Source organism: Lissotriton helveticus, chromosome 5_1, assembly GCF_964261635.1.
Source record: "Lissotriton helveticus chromosome 5_1, aLisHel1.1, whole genome shotgun sequence".
NCBI classification, from domain to species: domain Eukaryota; kingdom Metazoa; phylum Chordata; class Amphibia; order Caudata; family Salamandridae; genus Lissotriton; species Lissotriton helveticus.
Window position 1 is genome coordinate 272,260,359 of NC_136065.1, and position 27,616 is coordinate 272,287,974.

Below are 27,616 nucleotides of genomic sequence, written 5' to 3' on the forward strand. Positions count from 1 at the left end.
TATCCACGAATCTGACCTCAGGCCATTTTGACATGTAATCAATAAGAACCAAGGCATATTTGGGAGAACTCCCAATAGGCCCAATAGGACCAGTAATATCAAAAGCCAAACTAGACCATGGTGAGTTTTTCACCACCACGGGTTCATCTGGAGAAGGATGGGTCACTTGAGATTTGTCCCTTACACCACAAACGAATGGCCCAGCTGCAAAAAGTGACTCACAATAAGTCAAAGGGTACACAAGTCGCCCTACAGCAGCTTACAAAGAAATAGAAAATGGGAGCACCAACTGACCTAACATACAGAACTGGATGAAGTCAAAGTAAACTGATTGGAAAGATCCAAACCATCTAAACGTGGATAACCATCAAACAGACTCAATGATCAGTCCTATCATCTGGCCGTCCTACTTGTGAATCGGCAGGTCCTTTGATCATCGAGACCTCATGCCACACAGTTGATTAGTGGTACTGGATCTAGTCCTCCCAGAACTATGACCCGCCTGATGATGGCTGATTCATGATGGTTGTGAATAAAGTGAAACTACAGTGCAACCTAAACTCGTGACTTAAAATAGGATGATGTGTCCTCGAAGCTACAACTTTAATAAATGTCAGGGCACACCCCCTAATTAAAAACCAGAACAGTGCAAGTGACAGAATAACCAAATAACTGTCAAAAAAAGGGCCGACATGTTTCTGCCTAATGGGTAATCAATCCCCCGGCTTTCTTCAGGGCCTCTGCTCTTAAATAGTTGCTACTGTTAAATAACAAAAATAAGTGAAAAACAATTATGATTACAAATTATATTGGTTGGAAATGATACTACCTGTACCAACCATGTTTTTCTAATCCTCCGTGTCAGTGGATGTATAACAATCCAATCTGACAGGGGACTGGACCTCACCTCGCCTGGACTGAGCTCAGGTCTACGAGGACCGCACTATCCGTCGTACCTCAAGGTCTCTCCTGAGACTCTGGGGAGACTCAGGAGAGTCACTTATTTTTGTTATTTAACAGTAGCAACTATTTAAGAGCAGAGGCCCTGAAGAAAGCCGGGGGATTGATTACCCATTAGGCAGAAACATGTCGGCCCAATTTTTGACAGTTATTTGGTTATTCTGTCACTTGCACTGCTCTGATTTTTAATTAGGGGGTGTGCCCTGACATTTATTAAAGTTGTAGCTTCGAGGACACATCATCCTATTTTAAGTCACGAGTTTAGGTTGCACTGTAGTTTCACTTTATTCACAACCATCATGAATCAGCCATCATCAGGCGGGTCATAGTTGTGGGAGGACTAGATCCAGTACTACTAATCAACTGTGTGGCATGAGGTCTCGATGATCAAAGGACCTGCCGTTTCACAAGTAGGACGGCCAGATGATAGGACTGATCATTGAGTCTGTTTGATGGTTATCCACGTTTAGATGGTTTGGATCTTTCCAATCAGTTTACTTTGACTTCATACAGTTCTGTATGTTAGGTCAGTTGGTGCTCCCATTTTCTATTTCTTTGTAAGCTGCTGTAGGGCGACTTGTGTACCCTTTGACTTATTGTGAGTCACTTTTTGCATCTGGGCCATTTGTTGAGGCTCATAGACTCCCTGGGTTCTATTGTGTTTTTCAGATGATGTAGTTGGGGATGTGAACCAGGTAAGGGTCTTTAAACTTTGTATCCCTTTGACCCTCCCTCCTCGGATTGTTGTGATAGTATCCCTTACACCACAAACACAGCAGTCACAAACATAGTGTTCAACATCTCTGTCTATGCCAGGCCACCAAAAATCCTCCCTGACCCTTCGTTTCATGGCACAAATTCCCGGATGACCTTTATGTGTCAGATCCAAAATCCTCTTGCGCATAGACGCCATAACCACCAACAATACCCCTCTCCTCAACACCCCATCAACCACGGATAACTCTTCTCTAATCTTTTTGTAGGGAACCAACTCGGAGGGACAATATTTGTCATTGGGCCACACGCCGGCCAAAAGGTCAATGACCTTCATAACTTCCGCATCACTAGATGTGGCTTCCACCCACTCTTGTTCAGAAAGTGCGCCACCAACAGTGTTCTCCAAAGAGCACACCGCACAAACCATTTCTAAGTCATCCGATGCCAACTCACCTTCATCACACGAGAGAGGAAACCTAGACAAACAAATGGCTACATGGTACTTAGCACCCGCCACATATTCAAGATCATAGCGGAACTCATGTAGTCTATACTGCCATTTCGCAATACATGGCCTTGCCCTACCACCACCTTTAGTAGTAAAAAGATCAATCAAAGTTTTATGATCAGGCCTCAAAATAAGTTCATTAACCCACAAAAAATTCCTGTAGTGTTGGACACCTAAAGCTAAAGCTTCCTTTTCAATGGTCGAGTAAGTGCTTTCAACTCCCCTCAGAGTCCTTGAATCAAAAGCTATTGTTTCTTCACAACCATCCCCTCTCTTTTGCATGAGAACCTCCCCTAAACCAACATTGCTTGCATCAGTAGATATGATGCACAGACCATTAATGTTGAAAAGTTTAAGGGGCAAGCATGTATAATTTCTTGCTTAATCGACTCAGAATTGTTATTGCAATCATCATCCCACACATATTATTTTTTTTTTAAATCAACAAATTCCGCATAGATGCTGTTTTGCTAGACAAGTTGCTAACAAATTTGGCATAGTATTCCACCAACCCCAAATAAGAATGGAGTTGATCCTTGTTCTTAGGTGTGGGTGCATTCTGAATAGCTTCAATAATGTTTAGGTTAGGTTCTACACCCCTGTGGGAAATATGATTACCTAGGTAGTCAACTCCCTCCTTAAGAAATTTGCATTTGTCAACTCTTAATTTCAAACCACTATATCAAATTATGCTTAGGATGTGCTTAACCCTCTCATCGTGTTCTGACTCAGTCTTACCATATATCAAAATGTCATCTTGAAAAAATATGACTCCAGCAATGTCCTTGAACAAATTGTTCATCAATCGCTGGAACACTGCTGAAGTCAAATCAAGGCCAAAAGGCATACGTATATAACAATAAGCCCCCTCGGGTGTAACAAAATAGGTAAGGTGCCTTGATTCTTTGCAGAGTTCAATTTGGTGGTAAGCTGAGGAAACATCTAAAAAACCTGGCTCCTTCCAAGGTAGCCAACATCTCATTGATGTTTGGTAGAGGTTGACGATCAACCCAGATGTTAGTGTTAAGGTCTCTCAAGTGAACACACATCCTAAGGGATTTATCGGATTTGCGCACTAAAACAATGGGATCCAACCATTCAGAGCCCTCAATGGGTTCAATTACCCCCATTGTACACAGTCGTTCCAACTCACACTTGAGTTCCTTGTGGACACTCAAAGGTACCTTGCACACTTTATGAGCCACAGCCTTAGTACCATCCTTGAGCACAATGCGATGCTGAAATCCCCTACGTTTTCCAAGGTCACCATTAAACACTTCAGGATAAATGTGTACCCACATGTCAATCAATACATGAGCAACTGTTCGCACACTGATTGAATCCGGTGAAGGCACATTGTAAGATTGATTAAGTGCATTGTGAGACAACACCATATCAGGATTATTAGGATCTAGTATGATGGTAAGGGCACCCTGCTCATCCCACCCAAACAAATTTGCTCCATCCTTTACCACGTACACAGTCCCCGTAGCCAGATCAGCACCAAAGACAAGATTCGCAAGAACATTTCCTAAAACTTCAACCCTTTTACCCCATAAGCGAAAATTTTGATATTGATTGTTGCAATTGAACACTATCCAATTTTCCAAAATCCTTCACATTGATGAGAGTAAAAGGAGAACCAGAATCTGCAAGAAAACCAATGCTCTTCCCATTAACGCTAATCTTGCATGAATGAGATTTCTTTTTATGAGACCCTCCCAAAGAAGATAATTCAACAACACCTTCAGCATGAGACAATGAAGGAGACAACATCAACAATTCATAATCCTCATAATCAGAATCGATTAAATCTTCAGCAATGGTCTTCACCATCTGTGTAGGTTTTTTCTTAATCATAACTTCCTTACACATTTGAGAATAATGACCTTTTTTCCCACATTTGTAACAAGTTTGGTTCAAAGCAAAACAAAACTTGGCATTCCCTAAATGAGATTTGCTCCCACAACGGAAGCACATGGCTTCACCATGCTCAATGTTGGGTTTGGAGTAATGTGTAGTAGGATGCACAGCACTGGTGTTGGACCCCTTCAATGGTTTAGAGTTGGGTTTAGAATTCAACAATTTGACTTCGCTAGGAGGCGCAGTACTACTAATTTCTTTTACACAAAACTGAGAGTGTTCAATGCTCCTAGCCAACGAAAGTGCAGTCTCTAAATCTGGACCATCAGAGGACAATAACTTCTCTTGAATCTTTTTGTTAGATGTCCTTTCACTTAATTGATCACAAATGATTTCATCTCTAAACTCCCTGTAGTTGCAGGTAACTGCTAGGGTTTTAAGAGCAGCAACAAAGTCATCAATGGACTCACCAGGAATTTGAGTGCATTGTAGAAACTTGTGACGCTCAAGAACAACATTTCTTTTGGGATTACATTTTGTGTCTAAAGTTTTGACCATAGAAGCATAGTCATCAACAAAGAGTGAATCGCCATTATCACCACCACTTACATGAGTGCTTACTATCTCCAAAGGTAAAGTTTTCAGAATATTCCTACCTCAGAACCTAAATGATAGATTAATGAAGCTTTCTTCCTCTTAGAAGTGAAGGTTTCTCCATCAATAGCCTCCAAATATGCATTGAACGTGTCTTTCCACTGCTCCCATTAAAGAGGTGCGAGTACCTGCAGATTGTAAGAAGGGTGGAGGTACCGTAACGCGATCCATGGCAAATGTGGGTGAGTTGCTGCCCAACACCTACCGCACCTAATGAGTCCTTAAAGTACAAATCAGCTTAAATACCAACTTAAATAAACCAGTGACAATCATGAAATGGTAAAACAAATAATATTCCCAAACGGTGTGTGCATCACCGAGTGCGCAAACAAAGTATTGCTGAGGAATGTAGTCAAAGGGTGAGCGCATTGGTGCTAATATTGCACTGGAAACAAATATTGCACTGGAAAACGTAGTGCGCATCACCGGATGCGCAGCGTTGAAATTCTGACGTGGCACAAATAAAGGAACTGGGAAGGAAGAAAACGGTGTGCCTATCACCGGATGCACAGTGTTGGAATTCCGATGTGGGCCATGGAAAATGGTGTGCGCATCACTGGATGTGCAGCATTGAAATTCCGATGTGGCACAAATAAAAGAAGTGGCAAGGAAGAAAACGGTGTGCGCATCACCGGATTCGCAGTGTTGGAATTCCGATGTGGCCCAAATGAAGAAAACGGTGTGCGCACCAACGGATTGTGCAGCATTGAAATTGATATGGCCCAATCCAAAATGGCTGCCAATACGTCAGACATATTTGTAAAGGTCTGTCACAAGGTTAGTGATTGAGATCCGTGTCCAGGCAATAGTGCGTGGACCCTCACAGCTCCGCGAGGACACCAACTGTAGGTGGAATGCCTGGCACGCGGTGGCTATTCAGCGAATAGCTTCACATCCCAAAATTACCAATGGGGTATCCGGAACATGACACTCACGTGCTGCATCAACAGGAGCACTAAGCTAGGCACGGAGAAAAGGACCCAGGCAACACAGAGTAAGCAGGAAACATCTGGGCAGCACAGCAGGAGAAATCCAAGCAAACAGGATACAACATGGCACTGCTTCCAGGCGTGCCACAGGAGGGGAAACTGAAGGCGCAAGACCAACTCGTCGGCACTGAAAGGAAAACACCACCAAGAAGGTAGGAGGTAACTTTATTCCGTCTAAAGTCCTCCAGTTCCCAGCAGCAACTGACGCTACCACAGATCTCTACATTCTAGGGCAGAACCCCCACGAGCCCACACAAGCTCCCACACACACATTCCAAGCAGATCCCAACAATTTCACAGTCACTTTTGAGGCAGTTTGTATGATTGTTTCACATTAAAATGGTCTCATCTGTATCCCTGTGATGATATAGATTGTTTACTCCAGTAGCACCTACATAGCGCCTCTGTGAAAGAAAGTGTGTACGGTAAAACACGGGCAACTGTGTCAAAGCATAAGTCAGTATTTACGAGCGCCAACTGCCATCACCACTCAAAATGGGTTGTGTGATGGAACAACGCATGTCTCAACAACAAATGCCTGAACCATGTGCTCTCAACCACAATCACATCTTTACCTCGCATGCCTTTACCATGCATTCCTTTACCCCCACAATTTTGTGGTAAAGACATGATTGGTGAAGGGTCATGTGTGGTAAAAATCACACATCTGTGCCCTGAGCCCTAAAATTCGGCCCTCCTGTGGTGTATTCTACTCGCTCCATCCCTATAAACTACCCCAACCCCTTATCCTGAGCCCTAAAATCGCACCCTGAGCCCCAAAAAACTACTCTGACCCAGGACCCCCACCCTAAGCCCTTAAAACTGCCCCAGCCCTGAAAACAACCCCTTTCACGCTCGGCCTGAGCCCTAAAAACTGCCCCTAGTTCCTGAAAACTGCACCTTTCCCGCCCCCTGCCCTGAGCCCTAAAACCAGCCCCCTAAAAACTACCCCAAGCCCAGCCCCCCTCCCTGAGCCCTAAAACCAGCCCTCACTCCCAAAAACCTCCCCCCCACCACCCCAGACCAACTTACCCAGCCACGTCTCCATTCGCCCTTCCTGCCGCATACCTTCCGGTTCCTCTTCCATCCGCTATGACAGCTAGAACGCTGACAGCCTTAACTACGCATATGTGTGGTTAAGGCATATGCTTGCTTAAGGCTAGGGTTGTTCTGCTTGTAGAGAAACAGCACGTGTGCTTAGAGCCTGTTTGGAAAGGCCGTTTCCCCTCAAAGTGTCCCATCCAAAGCATTAAAATCTCACAAAAACACACAGAATACATGTAAACTTCACAAATAAACATCATGAAACGCAGAGTCACAATAGTCCCCTTAAACTAATGAACTCATTAATCAGAGGCAAAGTGTGACCCCCCATCACCCCAATTAAACACATAAACCAGACCCAAAATGTGAGACAGAATTCAGACCACAACACTCAACAAGCATTTACAATGCAATGGTTTTGCCTTTGTTAAAGTTAGAGCTATTGGCATTGCTCTTGACATTATTTTTATTTATGTTTTTTTCTAACATAAATAAATGGCATTGTCATTTACAATGCCAATAGCTTAATCTCTCGCAAATGCCACACACAAACACCCACAGAGAGCCCCCCCACACACCCACACAGAGCCCCCCCACACACTGCAAGCCCACCCCACACACTGCGAGCCCCACACACTGCGAGCCCCCCCCCCACACACTGCGAGCCCCCCCCCACACACTGGGGATCAACATGAAAATAGGGCAATGACTGAGTTAGACCAAGAAGCAGGGGGTCCGTGTATTCTGCACTCCTCAATACGTTGAATAATAGTGGGGCTCACCAATCTATTGTCTTTGAATAAGTCAATAGGGACCCCATTTAGGCCCAGCACTTTGATACCTCCCTTCAGGGTAATTTTGGGGAATCACTACTATTTATGCTTCCTGGCATACACCCACACATAGCCCCTCTCACAGAGCCCCCCCACACAGAGCCCCCCACACACACCCACACAGAGCCCCCCCACACACTGCGAGCCCCCCCACACACTGCGAGACCCCCCACACACTGCGAGACCCCCCCACACACTGCGAGACCCCCCACACACACTGGAAATCAACATGAAAATAGGGCAATGACTGAGTTAGACCAAGAAGCCGGGGGTCAGTGTATTCTGCACTCCTCAATACGTTGAATAATAGTGGGGCTCACCAATCTATTGTCTTTAAATAAGTCAATAGGGACCCCATTTAGGCCCAGCACTTTAATACCTCCCTTTAGGGTAATTTTGGGGAATCACTACTATTTATGCTTCCTGGCATATCTATTAAAGTGGCGATGTTGTATTGCTTATAAAAAAGTGCCACACATTGATGCCGTGGGGTCATTGGGTCCATACACCTATCGGTCTCTTCAATCGGTGAATTTACAATTTTCCCAAAAAATTGACAGTATTTTATTTTATTGAAGGGAACGGGTGTGTTTGCTTAAAGGGCTTTCGTGACATCAAAGCTCGGATTAGAATTGATACCAAGAGCTAGACATTACCAGCCTGTTTCAGCTTTACACAAAACAGAAGTTAACTTTTTTACAATGGGCTTTATTTGAAAAGTGCCCCGCCCATAGACCGCCCTTTTCCCCCGTAGTCAGAGCAGTTGTGCCTGCTTTCCTGCGACTGTTGTCGTTCTTCAGAGCAGTCGAATGGAAGCTCCATAAATCGTACTTTTAATACGCTGTACAATAAGTCTCAAAACGTGAATTCTGGATCAGGCCATCTAAACGTATAAAGCGTGAAAGTACACGTCTCCCACCGGAAACCGGACGCTTCCCTTTGCCTTTTTTTCTTCCTCTCTCTCCGACTCTGCGTCTTTGACTGTCGATCGTGCACTGTCTCTGCCTTCCTTCCCCCTCTCTTCATCAGAGGAGGAAATGTCCTCTCCCTCTCCATTGCACCGACTTCCAGCCTGCTGTCAGACGCACACACACTGACTCACACGCAAAACGTAAACTTTTGACCCTCAACTTTTTGACCCCTCCAGTTCTAACTCTACAAGCACCTTCTGTGACTTGAAGAATAGATAGCAGGTCTTCTTAAAATGCATTTCGGGTTGATCACCTGTGCAGAGAGGTTGCCTTTTGAAAACACATTTTGTAGTTTCTTCGATTGGGGAGGTTTTTAAATATGTTCGTCAGACCTGGAACATACCTTTTAAGCCTTCCCTGCTGCATTCGCCTCGTTTGTTGAATACGGTTGGATTGTGTTTGCCTCTAGGGTGTCACATAGGTGAGTTGTGGGTGCTGTGGCCGGGTGGGGGTGGGAGTGGGCGCGGCGATAGCAGAGATTGGGGGATCTGAGGGGCCGAGGTTCCAGCAGAAGATAAGGCAGACACAGACTCCCTGCGGCCATATCTCCCTCTTCCAAGCCCGTGAGCTGGACGCGAGGCGGGCTCTGCTGGCCATCCGGGGGCGTTGCATGCTTCCAAATAAAAAAAACCCGCTCATATAAGCCACGTATTCAAAGGATTTTGTATTTAAAAAGCATTTGCCTCATTCGTGTATGAAATAGATTAGAAAGAGCGTCAGATTGTCGTCAAATTATCTGTGAACCAATGATACTAAATTATACTTTTCTCATTTGGTAAAAAAATGGGTTTTACACATTTTTTAGAGAAAAGATTAAAACGATTGGATAACGGCGAAAGGTGCCTTGTAGAAATAAATGTTTTCTATGCATTATAGAAATAATGTATTTTGTAAATGATTTTTGGCGAGTCCTAGTATAGAGGTTACTGATTAGAGGTAATTAAACACAGCAATACAGGAGAAGATTGAAACGTTTGGTTTCCCAAAAAAACAAAACAAAAAACGATTTCTTCGGGAGACAGGCGTATTCATAAACAAAGTCGGGGTAGACGTAGTCAATTGGAGAGTAGATGTGGACTGCTGAGGCAAATCACCACACCATGTCTCCAAAAACCAGATCGAATTCGATAACGGCATTTTAAGTGCCCTTGAACACGACACAAACAGCAAACGAAGTAATGCGAAGTATTCAAAATATGGAAAGATTGTTGGCGGGACCTGAGAATGAAAGGGGACATTGGGCGTTTCCCGTCCCCTGGACGAAATGTTAAATAGCTACTTACTATGAAGGCCCTTTAGCACGCAGAAGCGCTTAGACTTCAAGCACCGCTTCTGCAGTGTTTACTTCATGGGCAATGCCGGACCAGATTCGGGGGCGTTCCCGGCTTTCGGCTGACGTCGCGTGACGTCGGCAAAAGCCAAAGAATCTCGGGAACGCCCCCCGAATCTGGTCCGGCATTGACGGACAGGCCCCTCGTCCAATGGCTAGGCTCCATTTATGGAGCCAGCCAATGAATGACGAGGGCCGACCCAAACCCACACTACAGTTCTCATTAGGTTTTCGCCTGCGCGAAAAAGATGCGCAGAGCGCATCTTTTCGCCAGGCAAAACCTAAAAATCAGAGCCTCCCCAAAATGTGAATCTCCTTTGCCCCCATTAAAGGCATGGGGTAAATCAGAGTCGACATGCAAGCCCACCCCCGCCCAATGAGCACACCTAATCAGAGCAAACATGTAAAACCCAGGCTCAGATGAATCACAAGTAATCTGACTGTAAAGGTGAGCCCCACTGGCCTCCATGGGAGGTGTGCTCATAGTCAAACCGTGAGCACCCCCAATCTCCATGAAACACACAATCGGAGCACAATTGAGAGTCTCGGCGCCTTGCCAAGTACCACGTATTAGGGTTCAGATTGACGCATTTTAGTGCTGGTGTCCACATCACAGCTGTAAAATAGATTAGTTACGTATAATAGCTTGTATAAGGCGCTAACTAGGCTGCATAACATAAGCAGCAACTGGCTTTCTCTTGTAGTGCCTGTGCTGTGTTGTAAATGTTTACCTTTCTTTTCTGTTCATACATCCAGAATGCCTGCGGGTATTCTGATTCTATACTAAAGTTCTGGTTGAGTCAGTTGGGAGTTGGCCAGCTGGCGTGGTGACCTCTTTGGCTGTACTCCTCAATACATTTGTCTACTCACCTACAAGAAGCTTGGCGTCTCCAACTTTCATCAATACGATCTACACATTATCATTAATCCCAGAGCTGCTGCTCAGGGCCTCAATTGTGACCTCACGCCCTCACAGTCAGGTTCCGCAGGTGTTCTTCACTGTAAGACAGTCTTTAGTTAAAATGGTGGGGTTCAAGCCCAGCTTCAGCCTCTCTGGGTGACCACGTAATCAGTGACAGGTGCTAAATATACACAACTGAACATACAGATGCTCACATTATCTGGATAACACTGCAGTGCTCATGTGGATCTGGCAGTGCCTTGCCTGTTGTTTTCGGGCAAGGCACCCTAGTCACCACCTCACACGCAGCAGATGATTGGCCCAGAGGTGGCAGCAGCTTTGCTCTTTCCGGGCAGTTGCACATGACCCTCACAGTGCTCCTTGATGTGAAAAAGTCATACTGGTAGGATGGTCTTATCCCCTGGCTCCGGTGTCTCAAGACCTGCCCTGCCAGCCTACTCAACTGCCCCAGACATAATTTTGGCAGCCCAGACCGGAAGATAATGAGAGCTGCACCGGCTATGATGACACCCAGGGGTGCCTTTCGCAAGTGAATTAAAGCATCAGGGGCGGCCTTAGGCATGTGCAAGCTGTGCACCTGCACAGGGCCACCAAACCCCAGGGGCCACCACGCCAATATATATCCTTAACCACTTGAACGCTATGGGGATTTTTCCCCTGTGCTGTAAATCCAGGAACACCATTATTCATGACGAGCTGGGCTCGTCATCAGTGTAGCAGGAGGCTACTGCATGACGAGCCCAGCTCGTCATGAGCGTGGAAGGGGTTAATATAATAATCCTCTGAGGATGGATACATATTTGCGTGGCGGTCCCTGGCAGGGATTTGGCGCCTCCGGCTCTGTTCCACTTCCAAACACCCTGACTGACCCCCCCCCACCCCCACCCCCCCATGTCCCCTTCCCCCTCTTCACTGGCCTCCGCGCTCCGCCCCGCCAGGACCCCCTCTTCCCGGACCCCCTACCTACGCTCCCTGCCCAGGGCCGCTATGAGCCCAGAGCCGCCCCTGAAAGCATCTCCATGGCCTCTGATGCCGCCTCAGTAGCTGGTCCCAGTCCATCCAGCAGCCTGAATGATAATTTTACTAGCAGATATAAAGGAAAGTTTCAATTCTATCAAGGAATCAGAGGCGAGGATTATGCTTTATAATCTTTAGCTCGCTGATTACAAAATTGAACAGCAGCCGTTTTAACATTAGCTTTGTGCAAAAAAACTACCATTCCCAAATGTCCTTGAAATATCACAACATGACAACCAATCATATCAAGGCAGTCCCAATAAAGTCCATGTTCAATTTCCATTCTGCCTCTTTTCTTCGCTGCTCAGCAGCCAAAGGTAAGTGTTCCTCCCTTCTCTTGATATGAAGACTTTTCTACTGTGTATGCCACACATGTCTATCATCATGTGTGGCATGATTTTTCTTTAGTCTGTAAAGTTTTGCGCTGTTTAATTATTATTCCTTTGCAGTATTTCCCCTTCAGTGGTGGGAATGCACTTACGCTCCTTATATGGCAAATGGTGTCAGGAGGCAGGGGCCACGGTGCAGTCTGCTGATCGCTAGGTGGCGCTGCAGCACGCACGCAGAGCTGCACCTTCAGGTCTGCGGTGCGTGTCTCTTGTCCTCTTGACAGCTCTGTCTGTCTGTCATACCTATACTGACTCTCCCTCTTGACGCCATGCAGACGTCTGAGAGCTCTTAAGACCTTCCTCCCCTGGGATGAAGATTTTTATGAATCAGTCAATGCTTCCATACACCGGGCTGTGGCAGAGGCCATTACCCCTGTGGAGCAATGCCTGTATGGGCAAATTGTGAGGACCTCTCAGTCTGCAGCCACCTGAGGAGCAGGAAGCCTCACACCCAAAAAACAGATCTTCTTGGGTGGACCAAGATGCCTTTCAGTGCATAAAGTGGCCCTTTCTTGTACAAAGCTAATGTTAAAATGGCTGCTGTTCATTTTTATAATTAGCGAAGTAAAGATTATACAGCATAATCCTAGCCTCCTGTACTGACATAGACTCGTATTGACCTGTGTGTGGTTGCCCTACACTCAGTGGTCAGTTTGCACTGACTTGTTCTTTCCCCAAGACTCACAAAAGGGATGCTGCTGAAAGTCTCTCATGCCAGACAAGACTCTGCTACCACAAGAAGTTTGAGGCCTCTTTCTCCAAACACAAAAAAGCTTGCTAAGGCTGGTGCTGATGTCCTGGGGTGTTTTCACACCCCTTAATGGACGCCAGCAGTTTAAAGCTTCAGAAAATGAGCTGGAAAGGCGTTATCTTGCTCGCCTCCCTATACAATGTCCTTTCCAGACAAAGTGGTATTTCTCACCCAGGCTATCTTTTTTCCTTAAAGTTGTGACCCCATTCCATCTGGATCAATCCATTGCATTGCCCACCTTCTTTGCTCCCCCGCATCCGTCTGAGGAAAAGGAGCGTCTCCACCTACTGGACCCAAAAAGAGTTTCGTCGTTTTACCTTGACCTCACAAAAGAGTTCAGGGAGGACGACCAACTCTTTGTGGGGTACGTGGGTGCAAATAAGGGGATTGCGGCACAGAAAACGACTATTTCTCCAGGGTTGTGCTCTCCATTAAGATATGCTATGCCCTGGCAAAAAAACAGCTTTCTGAGGGATAAGGGTCCATTCCACCAGGGGAAAGGCTGCCACTACGGCCTTGGCTCGGGGTGTCCCAGTCCAAGACATCTGTCAGGCGGTAACGTGGGCATCATTGCACACATTTGCAAAACACTACTGCCTGGATGGTCAGGTCTGCAGGGACGGGCTCTTTGCCCACTCAATCCTGCAGAACATTCTAGTTTAATGTATTGGTCCGCAGCCCACCACCGGGATGGTATGGCTTGGGTATCTAATTCAGAGGTAGGTAATCTGCAGTTCGAAGTCCCTATCAGATGAACAAGTTACTTACTTTTGGCGTGGAAAAAATTAAAAGTACTGACGTCTGCCCGTCTGGGAGGCGTCTATTTAGGTATCGCAACGTCATAACCAACACTACCAACACCGACTACATCACACAGAGCCAAATGGAGCCACCCAACGGCACGCGCAAGGGGCATTGCTCAAGAAAAGTTTTTGGATCCAGGCTGACGCCTGGGAAATTCCAAGGTCTGGAACTTGCAGCTAGATAGAGTCTCTACCAGATAATGCATTAACGAAGGTAAGTAACTTGTTCATTACAGCCCTGACTTTTTGCCAAGTGTATATCCCATAGAGGGCTGTATTATAGCCTTTAATAAAGTATTTTGTTGCACAAAAGGGGATCGTTTGGAACTTTTATGTCATTACACTGATCGATGGGCCATGTTCTTTGCTTACGATAACGTGTCACTCACAGTACCACACATGAAGTCCTGACATGCCTCAGAAAACATGGAAATGTCACAAACAAGCAAACTTAAAACTTCCTAAATTATTTGTAATCAGAAGAAAAATGTGAGCTCCTTAGTCTCCCTGGAAACATGGATCCTCCCTTGGACTAGTAAACACTCAAATTCAGCCCTAAACTGTAGGGGCAGGTGATGAGGGGCACAGCCATCTACTTCAATCGTCAGAGCTTCAGGTAGGCCCATTGAAGATGGAGACTTACCTAGTCTGCCTCCAACTATGGGCTTGGACTGTCCCTTGGTGTCCTCTCTGGCTCTCTTGTTCCACCTCATGCAACAAAAAAGAGACCTGTTATCGCACCACTTGCAGTGGACCACATGCATTTCCAGTCATTCTTGGGGGAGCTGATAAGACACATAAGTGTTCAGTATCCAAGGAACATAGGTCACGCATTTATGTATTGACCTTCACCATTCAATGACTTCCTAGTACTGAGACATTAGAGAGCTCTTACAGTGCACATCTATACAGAACTGTACTGTGCTCTGACATCCAGGGCCTTCATAAGCAGGGGCAAAAAGAACAATTGATGGACAGAATGCAGAACAATTTCATACATTCACCCCAGTACAGAGATCCGTTCCTAAATCCATCGTTTTTTTGTTCACCATGCCATTCCAGTTTGGACCCAGCCATATGCAAATCAGTCTTGAGCCTGCGCCCAATGGGAACAGTCCAGCTCGAACTCCCACGCCAGGTCCTCCCTGGCCTGGAAACAAGCATCCTAGGACCGGTTTCAGGATTTTAGCCCTTATCAGCCAGGATAGCTTGACTCCAGTGGCATGGAGAGCACGGAACCCACGTCTGGGCATACCCGTCCCACTGGGGGTGACAAATGCAAAAAGAACAATTGATGGTCAGAATGCAGAACAATATCATACATTTACCCCAGTACAGAGATCTGGGTCTAAATCCATATATTTTTTGCTCACCATGCCATTCCAGTTTGGACACTTCATAAGCAGGGAGCAGGCCTTATTTATGCCATCTGCCTTATTTAGAGTTTTGCAGATGGGATACTTTGTAAAAATGTTGACCTCCTCCGTATTACAAGTGCCACAGGTTATAATGAAATTGTAATACAGTGGACGGGACATCCTCCACATTTATGACGGAGTATCCCGTCTTCCAAACTCTAAAACTCTGCTTTTGGGATCTATTCTCGATAAGGAAGGTAACACAACCACCACTAGGTGTCACCCTTGGACCACAGAATGGCATCACATCGTGCTTTGACTTGCGTCCCACAAAAGCTTCTGACTAGTATGCTTATGTCCTAGTAGAGGAATATTTACAGGCCCCTTATGGTGTCCCTCTATACTAGCGTGTATTACTATTAACCGTGGGCGGAGAACTCCGCTCTGCCCCTGGAGTGTGCAGAGTTTAACACAATTTAAGTAAAGAAAACCCCTTACCTTAGCTGCGGCGTCCCTGGGCTGCCCTCCTTCTCTTCATCACATTCTTGGTCAAAACTGCGCATGCGTGGTCGCCCATACATGCGCGGACGACCGCGCATCACAGTTTTGACCAAGAACGCGAAACATCAAATGTTTACACAAAGCACCTGTGTTTTAATATTTTAATTTGTGCTATGCCCTTGATATCCCACTATTGAAACATAAGCATGTGGCTAAAGTGATGGCTACAAAGAACACAGTTCTGAAGGTCAACAGTCGCGACTGGTAATTGTTGAACTTTTGTTAACTGCGCTATCCTACCACAATCACAGCAAGTATTACTATTGAGTAAATCTAGGTTATATCATCCTGAGCTCTTTTACCACTACACATTCATTAGTTTTCATGACTTATCTCTCTTATAAAGAACTAGTTCTGGGTAATCTCTCTTACACCTAAACCAGTATTTCAGAGAGTCTGAGTCTCACTAAAACAGCAGCCGCTCTCTGGTAAGTCAGAACGTTTGTTGATCCAGATAGTGGACTAAGAAATTAAGGCTATCAGGTGGACCCAAAGAAGAATGATCTTCAGAATAAATATAGCTGACCCCTCTATCCCTGAAACTGATAAGAATGGAACACAAGAAGGAAGACACGCTTATTGCCGATAACTCCACCTCCTTCATGGTTGCACAAGCGGATGAACATAATTTGTAAATGGGTGCCAACAACCTTGACTGTGAGACATAACAGAAAAGAGCAGGGTTTCAGGTGTGAGGCAAAATCTGGGCGCACTGCTAGGTTGGCGCACAGTTAGACGTTTGAAGGCAAAAAGGTGCATGCAGATGAGAGGCAAAGCCCTGTAACCCCTCACGATGTGTTTTGGGGACACACCAAGTAAAAGAAAAACAAATTCTGCAGCACACTTATAGGAAAATTAGAGTTAAGGCGATGTCTCAATGGACATAAAGTTCAAAGTTCAAGGGCGAAGAAGTTGTCCACAATAGTAAAGAATCTTCTTTTACTGTTCATACATGAGCCAGCCGACACGTGTTTCGTCGCAAGAAACCACACTGTTTCCGCGACTCCTCAGGGCTGGGGAGGATACAAAATAACGGATGGAGTATACAATGAAACAGAATGAAACATGTTGTAATGGTAACTGTATAAGGTGTGGAGTTGTGGGGCGAGTAAAAAGCAGTGAGAAGTTAAATATTGATGTTTTTTGTGGATGCACACAATACCGCCCAAACACCGAATAAGAGTAAACACGTACAGTGTAGTGGAATGGGTGGATCGACAGTGTCTACAAATGTGATGTCTAACACAATAATATAGGTTGCATTTAAAACATTTCTATCGGTGACGCACAGAGAAGGAAAAAGTGAGTAGGGTACATTGAATGGGGAAGTAAGTGGAATTCCAGGTCAAAATTGAGAACGGGGGTGTGCATCCTACCTGTAGGAGTGAAGGTATAGGATCAGCAGGTCTATGATGCCCGAGAGGGGAAATTAAGGGGGGGGAGAGGGGGGGGGGGGGGAAAGAAGGAAAAAAAAATAACGTCACAGGGTGTTCTGACGTAGATCAGTGTTGTGATCAAATTACGTGAGAACGGGTGTCCCGGGCAGGGGCACGTGAAATGGACGGAGAAAGAATGGAAAAGAGAAGATGGAATTCTCACCGCGGTGCCGGTGATAATTCCGACCCGGCTCCGCTCGAGACCGGGTAGTGTTGAAATCGGACACGGATATCACAGAATGGAGCGATGTTTATCGAGCAGTGATGTGATGATCCTGGGGACAGGGAAAAGGTCTCATAAGTGGTAGAAATAAGTAAGTAAAACAGAGCGAGCACCTTTCTTGTAAGTGTACTCATGTATCAAAAGGAAATGGGTATGTGGCTCACCTTAGTTGAAAACCTTGATGAGGACACGGTTTCTCGAAGTAGGAGTATTGATGCTGGACTAAAAGTCCGTGTCTTCAGAGTTGAAGGCAAGTGGCCTTACAGGTCAGTATGTCCCTGTAGGGATCCGTAGTCATCAAAAAATGGACAATCCACATCGAAGCCGAAGTAGAGGAATTCGAGTTGACAGGGGGACAAAAGAATAAAATAAAGCAATCAGGGTGAAGATCCTTGTATTAGACCTTCCTTGAGCATTGGTAACAGGAAATTAATCAGTGGATTCGTCCACCCCAACGAAAATTTCAATCTAAAAAGTAGTCGCTAGAAAACAGTAGATTACATAGAGAACGCTCAATTATGTCATACTGGTCAAAGGCTATTGTTACTATCAAATGCACCTATAAGGGTGATTCAATATCTAAGAAATGCCTCCGAGGCTCGCGTTATCAAGGCGAGTCTGCTTAAGTAGAGGCGCTTGGGTCTCACTCTAGAATGAAAGACCCTTTTACCCGTTAAATTGCATTGCTCTGCATTGCAAAGTTTAGAAAGAAGTCTCAGAGACCCTTGGTGGGTTTAGACAATATAGGAAACCCTGAATGAAGCTACAATAAAGCATTAACTCTAGGAGAGTAACTTACCCGAGGTGTGGGGATGGTTCGGCGGTGACTCTTTCGAGTCTGCGTTTCTGTTCCGGGTGCGGTCACGTGTCCCCGTACCCGGAAGTGAATTTATAGTCTTGAACCTGCCGGGTCCCGGATGTCGGTAACTAGAGCGTTGCCTCTGTTAATCCAACATTTCAATCGTGCGCGAAAAAAAATTAAAAAAACAGCTGCAGTAAAGGGACTATGATCGAGAATGTAAATTCGAGAAATTATATGAGTATGAGTTGTTTAGTGAGTTGAAGTAGCATCAGTACTGGTGAAACAGAAAATCGGTGTATATCTTAACGCATGCACAATGTTCTAAGGAACAAGTGAACAATAGTGACCGCATATTTAGATCAATTTAGAGAGATTCACATATTGTCGCAGAGCAAAAATCAAATTTACTGAATGTGATGGTACTGAATAACATTTTCGTGACATTATATATGAAGGGTGCATTATCATAGAGCAAAAAATCAAATATTACTAAGTGTGATGGTACTAGATGACATTCTCGTGCTATATATACGAAGGATGCATTAGTATTCAATCTACACGCTTAATGATTCGCATTTTTCCTCCTTTGTGGAAAGTCTTTTCTAAATAAAATAAAGAGTGTAGACTTTGAGAGAGAATCCCCTCAGCGTATGATACGTGAATAAGTAAACCCTCAAGTAGAGCTCAAAGGGAGTCTAGGGATTAATTAGACATTAAGTTAAGTTGTCTAGTCACAGCTCACCCACAAGGAAATATATTGCAGGAATTTTGTAACTGGAATAGTTAAGTAAGGTAATGTTTACTTAAAGGGGATATGATCTTATATAGGAGACACATTGCTTTAATCACCCAAGAAATATTGCATCTCGTGATCAAAATTCAATCCGTGGTCGACGCTCCGTAAGCGGAGAGACTCACACTGATGTCTGTAAATTGAAAATTGATCTGTTCAAATTTGTGCGTAATCTAAAGCTAAAAAAACATTTCTCTAATCGTGTCACTTCCAATAAAACTACTACAAACATTCCGACTGAGTTTGAACCTGGTGTCCTTACTATCAATGATATTCATACTACCCAGCTTCTTCTCTCTTTAACCGACCATGAACAATCTCCTTATGATACCGAAAAACTACTAGAAGAACTCAATATTGAGTCTGATTTCAGCATTGTAAGTGGGCTCAGATCTAAATCCAAATGGATCCCCACCTTACCAGGTGGGAATTCAATAGACAGCTTCCACAAAAGGGTGTTGGAAGACATTGACAGAATTGACAACTCGAAAGATCGACATACATTTAGATACAAAGACAATTTAACACCAGAGGAGCGGGCAGCCCTAAACACTCTGATCCAAGATCATGACATCGTCATTAGGGAGGCAGATAAGGGCGGGAACATAGTGGTTATGAACAAAAAAGACTATAATGATGAAATACTTAGCCAGTTACACGATATCACATGCTATGAACCTCTGAACCACAACCCGATTGCCTCACTGACGACTTTAATCAACAAATCTCTACTAAAATGGAAAGAGGAGTGTCTTCTCAATGAGGATGAATACCTCTATCTAAAAGTCTTCAAACCTTCGCACCCATGGCTATACACACTGCCCAAAGTACACAAAAACCTCCCTTTCCCCCCTGGCAGACCAATCATCTCCGGTATAGGGGGCCCTACTGAAAGACTATCAGAATATGTCGACCTATTCTTAGGAGCCTTAGTACGTAATCTTCCCTCCTATATCCAGGACACAAAGCACATTCTGAGCCTCCTATCTGATCTACAGTGGCAACAAGGTAACATTCTAGTCACTATGGATGTGGTGTCTCTGTACACGAGCATCAAACCAGAGCTAGGGTTGGAGACAATAACCAAAGTCTTACACAATCGACCGGCCACCATGTGGCAACACACGAACATGTTGATTGCAATGATGGAACTCATCCTCAAGAACAATGTCTTTATGTTCAACAACTCATGGTACAAACAGACAAGAGGTGTTGCCATGGGCTCTAAGTTTTCCCCTTCCTTTGCCAATCTCTTCATGGGGGCATTGGAGAAGGACCTGATTTGGGGACCAAATGGTGTTTCATTTGTAGACTCAATAGTATTTTTGGGAAGATACATTGATGACTGTTTTTTAATCTGGTCAGGTACACACGAACATTTGAAGGACTTTCATGCATACTTGAATCACAACACGTGGGACATGAGTTTCACTATCGAGTCTAGTTTTGACAGAGTAGAATTTCTTGGCCAATGAGATTTACATTGCTAACAACAAAATTAACAGCAGACTATTCAGAAAAAGCACGGCTTGCAATTCAACCCTACGTGCAGACAGCGCCCATCCACCACACCAAATCAACACCATTCCTTATGGTGAATTTCTAAGAGCACGCAGAAATTGTAGTGACGACAAGGACTTCATTCTCAACTTGAGGGAAATGAACACCCGCTTCAAAAGAAGAGGGTACACAGATGAGCTACTACAAAAAGCGACCACTCGTGTCAAAAACATGAAAAGAGGGGATACACTCAAGAAAAAACAGACTGATAAGGAATCCGATGCTTCCAAGATCCGTTTGATCACGGATTATACCAGTCAAAACAGAACACTACGCAGAAGTCTAGTTAAGCATTGGGGTATTCTTAAAAGTGACAAAAGTATTCAGGAGTACATAGGAGAATACCCACTGATCACATACAGAAGAGGAAGAACGCTACGTAACAGACTTAGTCCTACCATCCCAAGAGACTCAACAACTAACATTTGGCTCACAGTACGAAACACTGGATTCTTTAAATGTGGATTTTGTTCCATGTGCCGTTGGGCAAAACACAGAACTAAAGAATTTTACGACACAAAAGGAACAAAATTCAACATCAAAATGAACATTAACTGCACCACACGGTTTGTAGTTTACATCATTGAATGTGCTTGCAAGAAAATGTATGTGGGCAGCACCATCCGTCCTCTGAAAGACAGAATAGCAGAACACATTAGGGCTATTCAAAAACAGGATCCCAGGGAGGAGCCTAGCTCGTGACCGAGATGGCCGCGTTTTAGCTCGGCTCCGTTCAACCGCCTGTTTTCTTCGATTATCCTGTATTTCTCCTGCCCCGGGAAGCCCTCCTTGCTGTGTTTCGGTATTGCGGGCACTTTGCGGACACTTACCCGTTGCTCCGGTGATCCTGGGTGCTGTCGATCCTGTGCGGTGGTCCCGCTCGGAGCCTTCGGGGCGGACTGGCCTGGACCTCCTTGCAGCGACGGGATGTGACGGAGCGCGATGGTCGGCCCTTGCTGGCGCTGTGGATCTGGTTGCGGAGGCTGATGTGCGAATAGGCCGGCTGTGCCCGTTGGCGGACCCGACTGGCCTGGGCCTTGGGGTGCGGACGCTGCCTCCTGCGGGAGAGCCTCCTCATTTATCCGGCTTGGTCCCCCCTTTGTTCCCCGGCCCGGCCATTTTGGATTTTCCGCCCGGGCTCGGAGAACGGGGCCGGCGGCACGAGGGGGCCGACGAGCATCCTTCTTCTGGTGGGTCTCCTTCCTGCCTTGGGGCGCCCCGCCGCAGTTCGGCTGACCTCCTTTTGCTTTGGTGTTGCTCCGGCCGGGGCCCCCGACGACCGAGGGCTTGCTGGTGCTCCTAAGATGGCGACCGACCCTGGGAATCTCTGCCGGGCCTGGGCGAGCACTGGGGGCCCGCCACACGGCCCGGATGTCGGATCTTGTGAAGGGTTTCCTGCACTTCAAGTTGTCCTGGATGCACTATACTCCTGGCGGACTTCCGTGGCTGCGCCTGTTTCCCCTGTGGAGGCGGACCCACTTTTCGAATTATACGGGCCCCCATCGTCGGATTTGGCTTCCTCGTTGCAGGGTACGGCTGGTGTGCTCCTGGTCTCTGTGCCTCCGGCGGAGACCGCATCCTTGGATTGGAGACTCTCCGACGCCCTTCGTCGTCCTGCTTTGTTGCCTCGGCCGCTGGTCTGCGGTCCGTTTGCATCCTGTCCAGGCCTCGATGATCCTTTCTGTTTCTCATCGCGTCGGCTCCCCGGCCGGGGCGCCTGTGCCGACCCAGCTGGGCTTGCCTCGTTGGACCTGTCCTTAGAACTGTGCCTGCGGTGCGAAGGTTGTACCGTAACTTTTTTGTATCCTCCGTATTTTCTTTCACGTTTCTTCTCAGGACTGCCGCTGGATTTACTCCTGAACCCTGTGTCCCTCGTCGTTTGGACTTTGTTTGTTTGGATGATTACAACCTTGGACAAAAGCGGACAGGGCTGAAATGACTTATTATATGCGGTAGTCTTGTTTTTGATCTATGACCGACATGTGCTGTTGTGATGTTGCGTAACTTCGTGGGACTCCTGAAACTTATCCTGATATCGTTAACTTCCCGTGGGCTCTGCCTCTCCCCTTTTCACAGGTGGTGGGATGGTTGCAGATAATACTGTTTTTTCGCCCTCTCCCGTGTGTAATGTTCCCTCCTTTCCCTGGCCCTTCTCTTTTGCCTTTGTTTCTACCTTGTTTCTTTCTTCTATATTTCGGGTTCTATTTAGGGCGACAGGCACGCTGCTGGGGGGTTGGCCGTAGCCTTCTGCAGGGGTGTAGGGTGGGCTTGTGGGGTGGGTGGGGGGGTCTGTTGCTGTTTTTGGGGGGTCTTTTTCCTCCTTTCTTCTCCCTTTTTGGTTCTATGGCCCTTGTGTATCCCCTCTTTCGGGGCTCTGTCTCGTCGTCTGTCCCCCTGGTGTCTTTCTGTGGTATTTTTCCGGTATCACGATGATTCTGATTTGCTGGGTGTGTTTTTTTTATTTTTAATGTCTATTTTGTACCGGGTTATTGTTTTCCTGTTTCGTCGCCCGGGGGCGGGTGTTTGGGTAAGAGTCCCTTCCTTTTCCTTCTTCCCCTTTCCCTTCCCCCCCCCCCCTTATGTGGGGTTCTCTTCTTTTATTGGGGGTACGTTTCGTATTGTTTTTGTATTTGGGTCCCTTTCTGTGCTGTTCGGTGGGACGGGTGGTAGCTGCGGTGGGCGGGCATTGGACGATGTGTGCAGTGGCCTTTCCTCATGTCCGTTGTTTTGACCGGTGCTTATTGGTATGCCTATTTCGTATTTGTTTCTCCTGTGTTTTTTACGATCGTTGTGTTGCTGCCCGCCGCGGCCCCACCCCTCTGGTTTGTTTCTCGGCCCGCCATACTCCTGTACTCCCTAACCCGTCCTTTAAAAAATAAGAAAACTACCTTTCTAATTCTTATCTCCTGTGACTGCTCTAAGATGCTTGTTATTTCTCCTGTTTCTTTGCCTTTGTATACTGTGATACTCTGTGCATTGCTCCTGACATTCGGCTCTGTGGTGGCCAGCCCGGTGGGTTGTAGGCCCGTATTTGTGAGCTCTCTCTGTACAATAAAGGTTTTCAAAAAAAAAAAAAAAAAAAAAAAAAAAAAACAGGATCCCAGATATCCTGTGGCCTTGCATGCGGCTGCATGCTCGGACCAGAACCTTGACAAAACGGTATCCTTTTACGGGATAGACACTGTACCTCTAGGAGTTAGGGGTGGTAACCGGGAACTCAAACTTAGACGCTTAGAAACGACGTGGATTCTCCGCTTACGGAGCGTCGACCACGGATTGAATTTTGATCACGAGATGCAATATTTCTTGGGTGATTAAAGCAATGTGTCTCCTATATAAGATCATATCCCCTTTAAGTAAACATTACCTTACTTAACTATTCCAGTTACAAAATTCCTGCAATATATTTCCTTGTGGGTGAGCTGTGACTAGACAACTTAACTTAATGTCTAATTAATCCCTAGACTCCCTTTGAGCTCTACTTGAGGGTTTACTTATTCACGTATCATACGCTGAGGGGATTCTCTCTCAAAGTCTCCGCTCTTTATTTTATTTAGAAAAGACTTTCCACAAAGGAGGAAAAATGTGAATCATTAAGCGTGTAGATTGAATACTAATGCATCCTTCGTATATATAGCACGAGAATGTCATCTACTACCATCACACTTAGTAATATTTGATTTTTTGCTCTATGATAATGCACCCTTCATATATAATGTCACGAAAATGTTATTCAGTACCATCACATTCAGTAAATTTGATTTTTGCTCTGCGACAATATGTGAATCTCTCTAAATTGATCTAAATATGCGGTCACTATTGTTCACTTGTTCCTTAGAACATTGTGCATGCATTAAGATATACACCGATTTTCTGTTTCACCAGTACTGATGCTACTTCAACTCACTAAACAACTCATACTCATATAATTTCTCGAATTTACATTCTCGATCATAGTCCCTTTACTGCAGCTGTTTTTTTTAAATTTTTTCGCGCACGATTGAAATGTTGGATTAACAGAGGCAACGCTCTACTTACCGACATCCGGGACCCGGCAGGTTCAAGACTATAAATTCACTTCCGGGTACGGGGACACGTGACCGCACCCGGAATAGAAACGCAGACTCGAAAGAGTCACCGCCGAACCATCCCCGCACCTCGGGTAAGTTACTCTCCTAGAGTTAATGCTTTATTGTAGCTTCATTCAGGGTTTCCTATATTGTCTAAACCCACCAAGGGTCTCTGAGACTTCTTTCTAAACTTTGCAATGCAGAGCAATGCAATTTAACGGGTAAAAGGGTCTTTCATTCTAGAATGAGACCCAAGCACCTCTACTTAAGCAGACTCGCCTTGATAACGCGAGCCTCGGAGGCATTTCTTAGATATTGAATCACCCTTATAGGTGCATTTGCTAGTAACAATAGCCTTTGACCAGTATGATATAATTGAGCGTTCTCTATGTAATCTACTGTTTTCTAGCGACTACTTTTTAAAATTGAAATTTTCGTTGGGGTGGACGAATCCACTGATTAATTTCCTGTTACCAATGCTCAAGGAAGGTCTAATACAAGGACCTTCACCCTGATTGCTTTATTTTATTCTTTTGTCCCCCTGTCAACTCGAATTCCTCCACTTCGGCTTCGATGTGGATTGTCCATTTTTTGATGACTACGGATCCCTACAGGGACATACTGACCTGTAAGGCCACTTGCCTTCAACTCTGAAGACACAGACTTTTAGTCCAGCATCAATACTCCTACTTTGAGAAACCGTGTCCTCATCAAGGTTTTCAACTAAGGTGAGCCACATACCCATTTCCTTTTGATACATGGGTACACTTACAAGAAAGGTGCTCGCTCTGTTTTACTTACTTATTTCTACCACTTATGAGACCTTTTCCCTGTCCCCAGGATCATCACATTACTGCTCGATAAACATCGCTCCATTCTGTGATATCCGTGTCCGATTTCAACATTACCCGGTCTCGAGCGGAGCCGGGTCGGAATTATCACCGGCACCGCGGTGAGAATTCCATCTTCTCTTTTCCATTCTTTCTCCGTCCATTTCACGTGCCCCTGCCCGGGACACCCGTTCTCACGTAATTTGATCACAACACTGATCTACGTCAGAACACCGTGTGACGTTTTTTTTTTTTTTTTTCTCTTCCCCCCCCCCCCCCCCCCCCTTAATTTCCCCTCTCGGGCATCATAGACCTGCTGATCCTATACCTTCACTCCTACAGGTAGGATGCACACCCCCGTTCTCAATTTTGACCTGGAATTCCACTTACTTCCCCATTCAATGTACCCTACTCACTTTTTCCTTCTCTGTGCGTCACCGATAGAAATGTTTTAAATGCAACCTATATTATTGTGTTAGACATCACATTTGTAGACACTGTCGATCCACCCATTCCACTACACTGTACGTGTTTACTCTTATTCGGTGTTTGGGCGGTATTGTGTGCATCCACAAAAAACATCAATATTTAACTTCTCACTGCTTTTTACTCACCCCACAACTCCACACCTTATACAGTCACCATTACAACATGTTTCATTCTGTTTCATTGTATACTCCATCCGTTATTTTGTATCCTCCCCAGCCCTGAGGAGTCGCGGAAACAGTGTGGTTTCTTGCGACGTAACACGTGTCGGCTGGCTCATGTATGAACAATAAAAGAAGATTCTTTACTATTGTGGACAACTTCTTCGCCCTTGAACTTTGAACTTTATGTCCATTGAGACATCGCCTTAACTCTAATTTTCCTATAAGTGTGCTGCAGAATTTGTTTTTCTTTTACTTGGTGTGTCCCCAAAACACATCGTGAGGGGTTACAGGGCTTTGCCTCTCATCTGCATGCACCTTTTTGCCTTCAAACGTCTAACTGTGCGCCAACCTAGCAGTGTGCCCAGATTTTGCCTCACACCTGAAACCCTGCTCTTTTCTGTTATGTCTCACAGTCAAGGTTGTTGGCACCCATTTACAAATTATGTTCATCCGCTTGTGCATCCATGAAGGAGGTGGAGTTACCGGCAATAAGCGTGTCTTCCTTCTTGTGTTCCATTCTTATCAGTTTCAGGGATAGAGGGGTCAGCTATATTTATTCTGAAGATCATTCTTCTTTGGGTCCACCTGATAGCCTTAATTTCTTAGTCCACTATCTGGATCAACAAACGTTCTGACTTACCAGAGAGCGGCTGCTGTTTTAGTGAGACTCAGACTCTCTGAAATACTGGTTTAGGTGTAAGAGAGATTACCCAGAACTAGTTCTTTATAAGAGAGATAAGTCATGAAAACTAATGAATGTGTAGTGGTAAAAGAGCTCAGGATGATATAACCTAGATTTACTCAATAGTAATACTTGCTGTGATTGTGGTAGGATAGCGCAGTTAACAAAAGTTCAACAATTACCAGTCGCGACTGTTGACCTTCAGAACTGTGTTCTTTGTAGCCATCACTTTAGCCACATGCTTATGTTTCAATAGTGGGATATGAAGGGCATAGCACAAATTAAAATATTAAAACACAGGTGCTTTGTGTAAACATTTGATGTTTCGCGTTCTTGGTCAAAACTGTGCATGCGCGGTCGTCCGCGCATGTATGGGCGACCACGCATGCGCAGTTTTGACCAAGAATGTGATGAAGAGAAGGAGGGCAGCCCAGGGACGCAGCAGCTAAGGTAAGAGGTTTTCTTTACTTAAATTGTGTTAAACTCTGCACACTCCAGGGGCAGAGCGGAGTTCTCCGCCCACGGTTAATAGTAATACACGCTAGTATAGAGGGACACCATAAGGGGCCTGTAAATATTCCTCTACTAGGACATCAGCATACTAGTCAGAAGCTTTTGTGGGACGCAAGTCAAAGCACGATGTGATGCCATTCTGTGGTCCAAGGGTGACACCTAGTGGTGGTTGTGTTACCTTCCTTATCGAGAATAGATCCCAAAAGCAGAGTTTTAGAGTTTGGAAGACGGGATACTCCGTCATAAATGTGGAGGATGTCCCGTCCACTGTATTACAATTTCATTATAACCTGTGGCACTTGTAATACGGAGGAGGTCAACATTTTTACAAAGTATCCCATCTGCAAAACTCTAAATAAGGCAGATGGCATAAATAAGGCCTGCTCC

General features: G+C 45.4%; 1 protein-coding gene across 4 annotated transcripts in view; it reads left to right on the forward strand.

Moving 5' to 3' along the window:
• Window positions 1-27,616, forward strand: part of C5_1H9orf43 (chromosome 5_1 C9orf43 homolog) — a 217,362-nt gene that overhangs the window by 168,719 nt on the left and 21,027 nt on the right. The gene's annotated exons all lie outside the window — the stretch shown is intronic.